This window comes from Bombus terrestris, chromosome 6, assembly GCF_910591885.1.
Source record: "Bombus terrestris chromosome 6, iyBomTerr1.2, whole genome shotgun sequence".
In the NCBI taxonomy this organism is placed as follows: Eukaryota; Metazoa; Arthropoda; class Insecta; order Hymenoptera; family Apidae; genus Bombus; species Bombus terrestris.
In genome coordinates this window covers 2,398,518-2,409,097 of record NC_063274.1, presented here as the reverse complement: position 1 = coordinate 2,409,097, position 10,580 = coordinate 2,398,518, and the positions used below count along the sequence as shown (strand labels likewise).

General features: G+C 45.8%; 1 long non-coding RNA gene across 1 annotated transcript; it reads left to right on the top strand.

The window, feature by feature from the left end:
* Positions 1 to 283: 283 nt before the first annotated feature.
* On the top strand, positions 284 to 9,507 carry LOC105667034. Its single transcript, XR_007224292.1, has 4 exons — positions 284 to 551; positions 632 to 787; positions 8,963 to 9,205; positions 9,280 to 9,507. It is a non-coding gene; the product is annotated as an uncharacterized LOC105667034 (long non-coding RNA).
* Positions 9,508 to 10,580: the final 1,073 nt, after the last annotated feature.

The following is a 10,580-nucleotide window of genomic DNA, read 5'->3' as shown; positions in this document are numbered from 1 at the left end:
AACAGTCTCCAGAGACCCCGTTAGAACCCGTGTTCCTTGTAGATGACAATATCGAACAACAAAGCGTCATAATAATACCGTTTAGACATCAAATGCGGGCAGGAAAATTCGATTTCCTGATACGCTACAAGCAAATTTCGGATAAGCGCTATAGTTCGTTGGGTTTGGGAATTACCCACGAAATTTGTAAACTAACTACAAAAAAAAAAAAAAAAAAAAAAAATGTTATCACTAGTAAGGAGATGATGTAGCGGCACATAAGTCATAGGACCATCCAAATCGAGAGTGAATTATGTGGTTGTCTTGCCTGGCAGTATCGACATCGTTACTATGTACAAAATTTAAAAGTAAATAAACTCCGGACAAAGCAATATCGTCCCTACCTGGAATCGTCAACCAGAGTCGAGGTCAACCTTTCCGGTAGTCCCCGACCAGTATAAATAAACGAACATGCTCTCTAGGACGATCATTTTCTGGTATCCTTACAGCGAGTAGCATTGAGCGAGCAACGATTCAGGCGTATTATACCAACTCTGTATTCTATATTTAGAGTAATCTTTAAATATATCTGACTATCGCAAGTATTAGTTCATCTCGTCATTAAATAAATTAACACGTTTGATACGAACAGCAAGCTGGCCGAAGAAAAATCCAAGAGGTCGGGACGCGACGAAGCTTCCTGTGCGGAAACAAAAATCACTAAAGTGCGAACTGCCCAACGAAAAGCAAAGTTGCCAGGTGTTTCAAATGCCAGGAGTACGGACACATCGCATCGCAATTTAACAATGTAAGTCCCTTAAAAATGCATGTAGTGTGTCGCAGTCGTTACAGATAAAGCGTCGTAGAGACGTTAAGATCGGAGATTGCAATTTGACCGCGTTGATAGACACCGGTAGCGATCAGTGCGAGCGGATCAATACGTAAAAATAAGAGCGTCCAAATTAGTAAAGTCGAAGTTGATAATCGGATTAAAAGGTGGTCAGAGAACGGAATAAGATTTTGCAAGCCCGATCGTAGTCGAAAAAGGAAACGGATCTCTTTCTGTTCCTATCGGAGAAAGTAGGAAATAATATACGGCAGTTGTAATTCGCACGAGTCCTTCTTGTCTAGAAGACACCGTTGTTATAAACAAAAATTTATTAGATTTTTCTTTCTTTTTAATTTACACTACAATTTGTCCATCTGGACATTTGGTAAATTTTTCTAACTTAATTGCTAAATAACATGTGAATGACTAGCCCCAGTGGGATACCATCTTCGAGTTTGACTATTTTATTTCTTTAATGAAGTCAGTAGTTTCTTTTTAGTCTTCTTTCTATGAAAGTTTTTCTCGTTTTAGTAGCCAGCTGGATGTGTTGCCGTCCTTCGCTTGTATTTTTCTGCGTACCTGACAATTTCTCGTTTGACCGTTGGTATCTTTAAGTCTGCGTATATCCTCGTTTCACATACATTGGGGCGTTAAATATTGTTCTCAGTATCTTCGATTGTAGCGACTCTATTTATGTGGCTCATTGCTGCTGCCCCCATAGTGGTATTCCGTACGTCCAGATTGGTTTTATGATCGTTTTATATATTTTTAATTTATTAATTGCTTAATTTGGATTTTCGACTTGTTAGCCAATGCATTTGTCTCCTTGTCTATTATTGATTTAGTATGCTGTTTCCATGTGAGTTGTGTATCTAAATGGAGTCCTAGGTATTTGACTTGCATTGTTTGTGTTATATGCGTGCCGTTCAGAAGGATGTTTGGTTGTATCTGCTTTCGCAGCGTGAATGTAATATGGTTGCATTTATTGGGATTTGCTTTTATTTGTTTCTCTTGTAACCACTTTTCTATTTTTGTGATATGTTCTTGTAGTAATTTGACTGCCGTTTCTGAGTTAGTATGCCTGACTAGTATAACTGTGTCGTCCGCGAATGTCAGTACTGCGCTATTGGTAGTTGTTGGTATGTTTGCCGTGTATAATGTGTATAGTATTGGGCCTAGGACGCTTCCTTGCGGTACCCCTGCCTTGATGTCTTTAACTTCAGAATGTGTGTCCTTGATTTTTGTTACGAAGGTTCTGCTGCTTAGGTAGGATTTTATTAATTGGTGTATTTGCTCCGGGAATTGTTTCCTAATTGTTTGTAGTAGGCTTTCATGGTTAATTTTGTCAAATGCTTTCTCTATGTCCATAAAGAGGGCTGTGCAGTATTCCTTGTTTTCTAGTACTGTTATTATTTCGTTGATAAGCCTGTGCATTTGCTCTATCGTGAAGTGTTTGATTCTGAATCCAAATTAGTGTTTCGGTATTAGTTTTTTTTATCTCTATTATTGTTTTTATCCGGTAATATATTATTATTGAGATATGTATAATTTTTGTGCTGGACTAGGTCGAATGCGTAGTGGAGATATTTGTTTGAGGATATCAGTGTGTGGAGATATGTGTGTGCGCGGCGACTGAAAAACAGATGAATGTAAACAGTTTGGTCGGTTAACAGTCTACGAAAGGTCGGGTATGGAAGAAAGTGCTAAGACGCGTGCAAGTATGTATCGATGAATATTCTAGAAGTCGTTTATAAAATAAATATGTGTCTACGTTAATAGTAATGCCCAGTGTAAATTTAATGTTTCCATAACAATATTTCGACCATCAAGATCCACAATTCTCTACAATTATTTTTTCCACTATTTTGGAAAATACTGAAAGCAGTGATATTGGTCTGTAAGATGCAGTTTGGTGTGGGTCCTTGCCTGGTTTTGTATTGAAGTAAGTATTGAATTCTTAGAATTGCATTGAATATTATTGTCATTAGTCTTATTGCTTTTGGCGGAAGGTTTTTCAAGATTTTGTCATTGATTAAGTCGATTCCTGGTGCTTTGTTGTTTTTCGTTTTATCGATTATATTTCTAATTTCTTGTGCTGTTGTTCTAGGTATGGTGTATTACCATACTTGTCGGTTGTGATAATAGTGGTTTGCGCATCCTCCTCCGTATGACTTTTGAGGTTGCTGTTGTTGATAATGTGTGGTGTGAATGTGTTGCAGAGGTGGTTGGAGAATTCTTCAGCTTGTTCTTCGTTGCTTCTTGCCCATGTGTTTCCATAGGGAGTAGTTGGTGTTCTCGTGTGTAGAGAGTGTCCCTATGAACTTTGCTAATTCATTATTGTTCTGCTCTTTTATTTTGTTTTTTATTTCCTTTGCAAGTTTGTTTAGGTGTTTTTTGTTTTCTCGAGTTCTGTGTTTTTGCCATCTTGTTTTCGCTTTTCTTTTTTCTCTAATTTTGTCGAGTATTTCTTGCGAAAATGTTATTGTTCGTCTGCTGGTTGATTCGGGTGTAGTGATTGTCCTTGCTGCTTCTTAGATAGTTGCTGTCAATGTTGCTACTGCCTGTTCTATTTTTTTTTTTTTTTTTTTTTTTTTTGCGTGGGGAGGGGAAAATGCTATTACGCATGCCCAGTGAGCCGCATCACTGGGTTATGTGGGAGTCGGTCGGATGTCGTTGCCATACCCACTAAAAACCCCTCCTCCTTCTTCCTCCGCTTAGAGGGCAGACAACCCCGGTAAAACCTGTCGGCAGTCATCAGGGTTGTCCTTTCGTGCCCCGTTGTATCTACTTCTTCGGGCAGTTACTGCTCATGTCGTCCTCTCAGCCAGTTCAGAATACTGGGCTGGTCTCCTTCTGCGGTTTTCCGTTGTTTCATGTTCTTGCCCTCATTCCTCCGCGTAGTTGTTGTTTCGCTCGTTCTCCTCCTTGCCTCTTCCCAGGCCCTCGCTGTCACCCTCCTGTGACACATGACGGTCTTGCAGAATTGCCTGAATTTATTCCAGCTCTCGTCCTTGGCGGTCACCGTGGCGATCAGATTGCCCACGTCTATCTTCCCGCCCAGAGCGTTCTCCAGCTCGATCCTTCTGTCCGTCCACTTCGGGCACGCGAAGAGGGCGTGCTCTGCATCGTCGATCGGGTTTCCACAGTCGAGACAGTTGCTGTCGCTGTCCCCGCCAATCCTTTTCCTATAGACACCGAAGCTCCCATGCCCGGTTAGCAGCTGCATGGTGTGGTGATCGATGTCCATCTTCTTTTTGGTAAATAGCAGCGCACTCGGTATTAGCTTCTTTGTGATATTTTCCTTTTTGTAGTTGTTCCACTCCTTCTGCCAGTCCTCTTGGGCCTTCTTGCGAATCGCCTCCAGTTCCTCCTTCAGCTTGGAGCCGTCATCCGTGCCAATCCTGGACCCATGGATCTTGTTCCTCTCGTAGGTCTCTCCGAGCATCTTTATCTTTATGTAAATCGTGAGATTCCCGGTCAGCACGCAAAGTGCCGCGTGGGAGACGGTACGGTATGCCGTCGTTGTTATGCACAGGGCCGTTCGTTGTGCTCGTTTCAGCTTTTTCCTGTTCTTATCGGTATTCGCTGCTCTAGCCCACACCGGTGCTCCGTAAGTTACGATGGACTCCCACACATTGTAGTAGAGCCTACGAGCCAGGCTGGGCGGCCCGTTGATGTTGGGTAGAATTCCCCTAAGGGCTCCTATTAACTTGTCGGCTCTGTTACACACCATCTCGATATGCGCACCGAACCTCCGACTGGAGTCGATGACGACTCCGAGATACGATCTGATGCGATCGACCGTTTCGATGTCCGAGGAGCCCAACCTGAGTTTCACCACTCTCGGCACTCGCAAGCTTGTGATGAGCATGACCTCCGTCTTTTCCCTCACCAGGGTGAGCCCGACACTCGTGCACCAATCGTTGGCGATCCTTAGCATCGTGTTGACCTTGACGGAGGCATCTTCGCTCCTCCCGACGGAACATGTGATGGCCAGATCATCCGCGAAGGCGGTTGCTCTGACCATTGGCATGTTGTCGAGTCTCTCGAGCAACCGGTCGTATACCAAGTTCCACAGGAATGGTCCGAGGATGGATCCCTGCGGAACTCCCGCCGCCACCTCGTGCTCCACTGTGTCGTGCTGGTTGCTCACGATGATCCTCCTTCCGGATAGGTAACTGCCGATTAGTCTTTTGACCTTCCATGGCAGCTTCCTCTTGTCAAATTCCTCGTATATGCTCTTCCAGCTGAGCGAATTGAAGGCATTGCTAATATCCAGGGTCATCATCACGCATATTACCTTCTTCTGTTTGCAGATGTTGGCAAACTTCATCACCTGCGTGATGGCATCTACTGTGCTCCTCTTCTTTCTGAAGCCATATTGCCTCCGATGGAACGGGTCCGTCCCGATGCATCTCTCGATGATCCTCTTAAAGCATTTTTCCCAGATCTTGCTCATGGTTGGGAGTATGCTTATCGGCCGGTACGCGTTGGGGAGACTGGGATCCTTTCCCGGTTTCCTTAGCAGTATTACTCTGGCCGTCTTCCAGCAGTCTGGGATCCTTCCTGATTCGGTGATGCCGTTGAACGCCCTTGTCACGAGCTCGCTCCTGCGACTCGCTACCAGCTTCGCGATCTCGCCCGGCACGCCATCGACTCCTGCAGCCTTCTTGGAGTTCATTCTTCCGGTGGCATCGACGACATCGCCTTCGCCGATGGTGACGCTGAGGCTAATATCTCCTTCTTCTTCGGTCTTTGCCTCTTCGCGGCCCTCATAATGGGGGGGTCCGTGTCCCAGGGTGAATAGCCTCCGTAGGACTGCCTTCACCATGTCGATCGGCATGTCGTTTGTTGGTCCCTTGCTTTTACATTTCTTCATGACCGTGCGATAGGGTTTACCCCAAGGGTCGCTCTCCAGTATCTTGCAGTATTCTGCCCAAACTGTTTTTTTGCTACAGGCGATCTCCTTTTTTAACTGCCTACGGATCTCCTTGTAGGCGTTGACGAGGGGCTCGGTGTTGCCGGCATTCTTCTTTCTTTCTCTCGTCACCTTCCTGAGCGCTTTGTGCGCCTGCGCTCTCAGTTCCGCGATCATCGGGTTCCACCAGTAGTTCGCGTACTTGCGGCTCGCCGCACCGTTCGACTTCCTTAGCATCCCTTCGCACGTACCTTCTATGCTCTTTTGCAAGGGCTCGGCCCCATCTTCACCGCTAGCCGCGTTGAGGTCCTCCTTCTTCAGTGTGTCGTCGAATCTGCTCAGGAACTCCTCCGGCGACATGTGCTTGGTCACGTACCTGTAGAACTTCGATACGGTTCGGGTCCTCCTCGTCTTAAACCTGTGGAGCACGTACAGATGGTCCGAGGCCGAGTATTTGTCCAAGACCGCGCTTCCGGCGTGTATCTCGCTGACCTTGTTGGATACGCTTATTATGTCGGAGAAGCTCGTCTTCCCGTTCATGAAGAAGGTGTACTTTTCCTTGAGCCTCAATGGAAACACCCGGTGGGCGCTTAGTGCCTCCATTAAGACTCTCCCTCTCTTGTCTGTGGTCGATTCTCCCCAACAGGTTGACTTTGCGTTGAAGTCTCCGGCCACGACGACCTTGTCGTGTCTTTTAGCAACGCTCTTCGTCATAGCAGACAGCGTGTCTATGTATTTGCAGTATGCTGGCTTATTTATGTTGGGCGAACAGTATCCGCCGAAGCAGAAGACGTCGCCAACACGGACGCCCACTATCCCGTCGCTCTTGACCTCCGTTGTTTCATCAGGCAGCTTGCCATTGAGGAGTGTGACCCATATCGAGGCGTCTCCTTTGGTGTCATTAAACCAGTGCGGTAGCTGCCTGTTCGGCTCGAAAATTATTATTATATCCGGCCTAAGTTCGATCGCGCATTGGTGCATCATGTCCTGCGCCAGCTTGCATCTGTTGAGGTTTATCTGCAGTATCCTCATTTACTCGCTTTCAACCGCCTTCTATATTCTGGACAAGCCAGGCATCCGGTTACGTGGTCAAATTTCACTCCTTTCTCCTTGCTGCAGATGGAGCAGCAGGGTGCGTTGACGCAGGCAGCTATCGTGTGGTCTTTGGCTCCGCACTTCCTGCAAATCTCCTTTCCAGGGCTTATCGCCGTGCACTTGTTCGCGATATGCCCAAACATGTGACATCTGAAGCATTTTACCACATTGGGTAGTGCCTTTATCGAGGCTATCGTCAAGCCGGTTCTGATCTTCCGGCTCGCCCCCTCTTTGGCCAGATAGGCTTTCGGCATCGTCACTATTGCCGATTGGGTGCCCCACGGCGCCATTTTTAGGGTCTTTACTTCGACCTCAGTGATGTCGCTTACGCCCAGTTGCTCTACTATCTCCCTGGCTAGTTCTTCCTTGCCTACGAGCGGGTCTATATCCCTGATCTCTACGGAGGTCTTGTCGCGCATTGGTAGCGCTCTCACCTTGCCTCTTAGCGCCGTGTTCATATCCGCCGCGGTCTTTTTGGCGTTGCTACCTGCTTTCAGCTCGATCAGGATGTCACCTGTTCTGGTCCTCCTAATCCCACAGCTCTCTTTTAGGGTTTCCCTTGCCCCCATCAAGTCTTTGTAGACCTGGATCCACTCCTTGTCCTGCCCTACTTTGACGAGGATGGCTTCGGGTCTGTTACGTATCCTCTTCGGTCCCTCCGGCCTCTTTGGCTTGCCCAATGCCGCCCTTCCTGCGTTCGCCTTCCTGACCACCGTCGGGGTGTCCGTTCCTTTTCCTCTCCTTCCGCGGACAGGGATCCAGTCTTCCTTTACATCGCTGTCCGTGCATTCCGTAGTCGCTTTTACCGAGCTGTTGCCGGCACAGGCTCCTGCGTAGGAGGCCTCCACGGTCGTTGGTCTCTTTCTCTTGGTGTCGCCCTTCCCCTCGACGGGCGATATCTCCTTCCTTTTTCCTTCCTTCTCCTCAGTCCTCCCCGGAGGGGTGGTCATGCTGGTGGCCGTGACTGTCCTCGCGTTCCTCTTGAGCCTCATCTCGTCCAACATCGAGTGGAGCTTGATCGCTTTTTTACTGATGGCGTCCCTCCTTTTCTTGATGTCGGTATCCTTTTTGCTCACGAGGTAGAGTCTGCTACCTATGTATTGGATTTCGCGGAAGACTTCTGTGATGATTTCCGTCATCGCCTTCCATTCGCTCATCTTAATGACGATACTGTCCTCGTCGTTGCCTTCGGTCTCGGCCGTTGCTCTGTTCGCCATGGCCTTCCTCCTGAGACATTCCCTTGGTGCCGCCGCTTCCCTGCCGCTGTCCGACATTTCCGCCGGTGTGTCTAGCTCCGAGGTGCTGGCCGCTTCGTCCCTCGTTGCCCTCGGCTGGCTCCTGGCCAGGCTTCTCGTTGTCTTGCACGCGCTCCCCTCCACTGGGGACTTTCTCATATATCTGGTGATCTTGTCACCTCTGAAGATCTTTTCCTTGGCGATTCGGGTACTGCCTGTTCTATGTGTTCAGGAGTTTTCAACGGGATGTTGCAGTTTTTTCTGTTTTCTATTATTTCTTTGAAAGTTTGCCATTTGGTGGTTTTATTGCAGTGTATCTGGTTTGCTATAAAGTATTGGTTTGTTTCTGTATTCAATTATTATGGGTGTATGATCGGAGCTAAGCTCGAGGTTGGATGTTATTTTTAGTTTGTTTGTGTTTAGTCCCCTTGTAACTGTAAAGTCAAGTAGGTCTGGTATTTTGTTCAGGTCAGTCGGCCAGTATGTCGGTCTTCCTGTGGATAACATATTGAGGTTATTATTTCTAAGGTATTTTTCCAGAGTTCTGCCCCGAGATGTAGTAATTCTTGATCCTCATAGCGTGTGCTTTGAGTTGTAGTCTCCCGCTGCGATGTACTTGTCCCCTAAGTGTTGGAAGTATTCTTCCCACATTTGTGATGTTATTTTGTGTCGCGGAAGTACATATGCTACTGACAACTGAAAGTCTTACGCGAATGTCAGCATTTTGCTGTTGCTAGATGTCGGTATGTCGAACGCGTATAATGTATATAATATTGAGCCTAAGACGCTTTATTAGATGAATCGATTGTTAGGCATTTTGAGTGGGCTTCCGTTACGATACTGACAGCACATCTGTCTTTTTTGGGAAATTGTAAATTCTTACTTCACAAGTTGTAAAATTTACAGTGCGTCAAGAGGGTAATTGCAACCCGGAGTGCTCGATGGGTCTAAAGCAAAACATCAATGCCAGATGAAATACACTCACGACGGTAAGATAGTTGCAAAACTGGATGGAAATAGATTCCTCCCTCAAAGGAAATATGGACAGAAAAACACCTCCTGGGAAGATGCGGCAGTGAAACGTCGAGAGGTTTCTTAGTATCTTTGAGCGGAAATTTCGAAGATGAACGGACGTCCTCGACCGTACCCGTAAGTAACGAACTCCACCAGTGACGAAAATGTACGCAACGCTTGTCAATAGCCTGCAATATGATAATCCACAGAGATCGTGATCGAATGTGGAACTGGAAAATCCCGAGGATGTCCATTTTAGAAGCAAAATGAAGAAATCCGAGAACCATGGCGTCTCCATAGAAAGGCAAGAAGCTGTTGGATCTTTCTACGTGGTTTTGAAGATGGACGTAAATGGAGTGGAATGGAACGATTGAAAAGCGAAAATGAAGCAAACTATTAGAAAATTTATATAAATGAAAATAAATAATATCACTATAGTTGTTCGGCCGTGTTTGCGAGCAGACGCATTCGCGGTACAAGGCGTCAACGAGAGTCGTAAATTCTTGTCTCCATACGATAATCGGCGCACTTTCTTTACTTCCAGCAACTTTTAAAAACTAGAAAGTGTGTTTTGACCGAAGAGTTGTTAACAAGAGAAGTTCGGCGACGGTGATGACGAGGAGGAAGACTATTGATGGGTGTATCTCTGGAGCACGAGACAAGCGGATGTGTTTATTGCAATCTTCGATAAGCAAGCGAGGACATGTCAACGGTCATTGCTGCCAATTGGGTGAAGAAAGAACTGGTGGATAAAGATGGGATGGGGCACTTATCCCGTGTTTTACCGTAACGAGTAATAAGGAGCGTAAGTAAAAATCTAAATCTGAGGACGGCAATAGATTACCGCGGATCCGAGTATGTTTGAAAAGTTGTTGACCATCTTGACTAAAGGATGGATGAGGATATATTCTGGGGTCACAGGACGTAACAATAGTATTTAAAATAATTTAAAGTATACGCTTCTTGATTTTTATTACATATATTTATAGATCAGGTATATCAATCTCCATTATATGATTGTTTGCCTTTCTTCCTTCCTTCATTAATTGCTTTCATCTTTTGAATTCATTCTCAAATTTAATTTTCCGGTTTCGTTGGTAACATACCAGGGTGCATTTATTAGGGATCTTGGCGTTTTCGATTGAAAGCGTTGGAGTATTTCAATGTTGCAATTACTTGCTGTTCCCCATAGTTGGATTCCGTATGTCCAGACAGGTTTTATTACGGTCTTATAGAGCGTAATTTTGTTCTGCATGCTTAGGTTGGAGCGACGGCCAATGAGCCAGTAAAATTTTTTGAGTTCGTCCCTGAGTTGCTTCGATTTGTCTGTGATGTATTGTTTCCACGTTAATCTCCTGTCCAGAGTCATTCCCAGGTATCTGACTGTATCCTTGTTAGGAATTGATATATTGTTAATGATGACCTGGGGACAGGTTTGTCTTCGCAGCGTGAATATTGCATGGGTGGATTTGTTTTCATTAATTTTGAAGCTCCATATATGAAACCACAT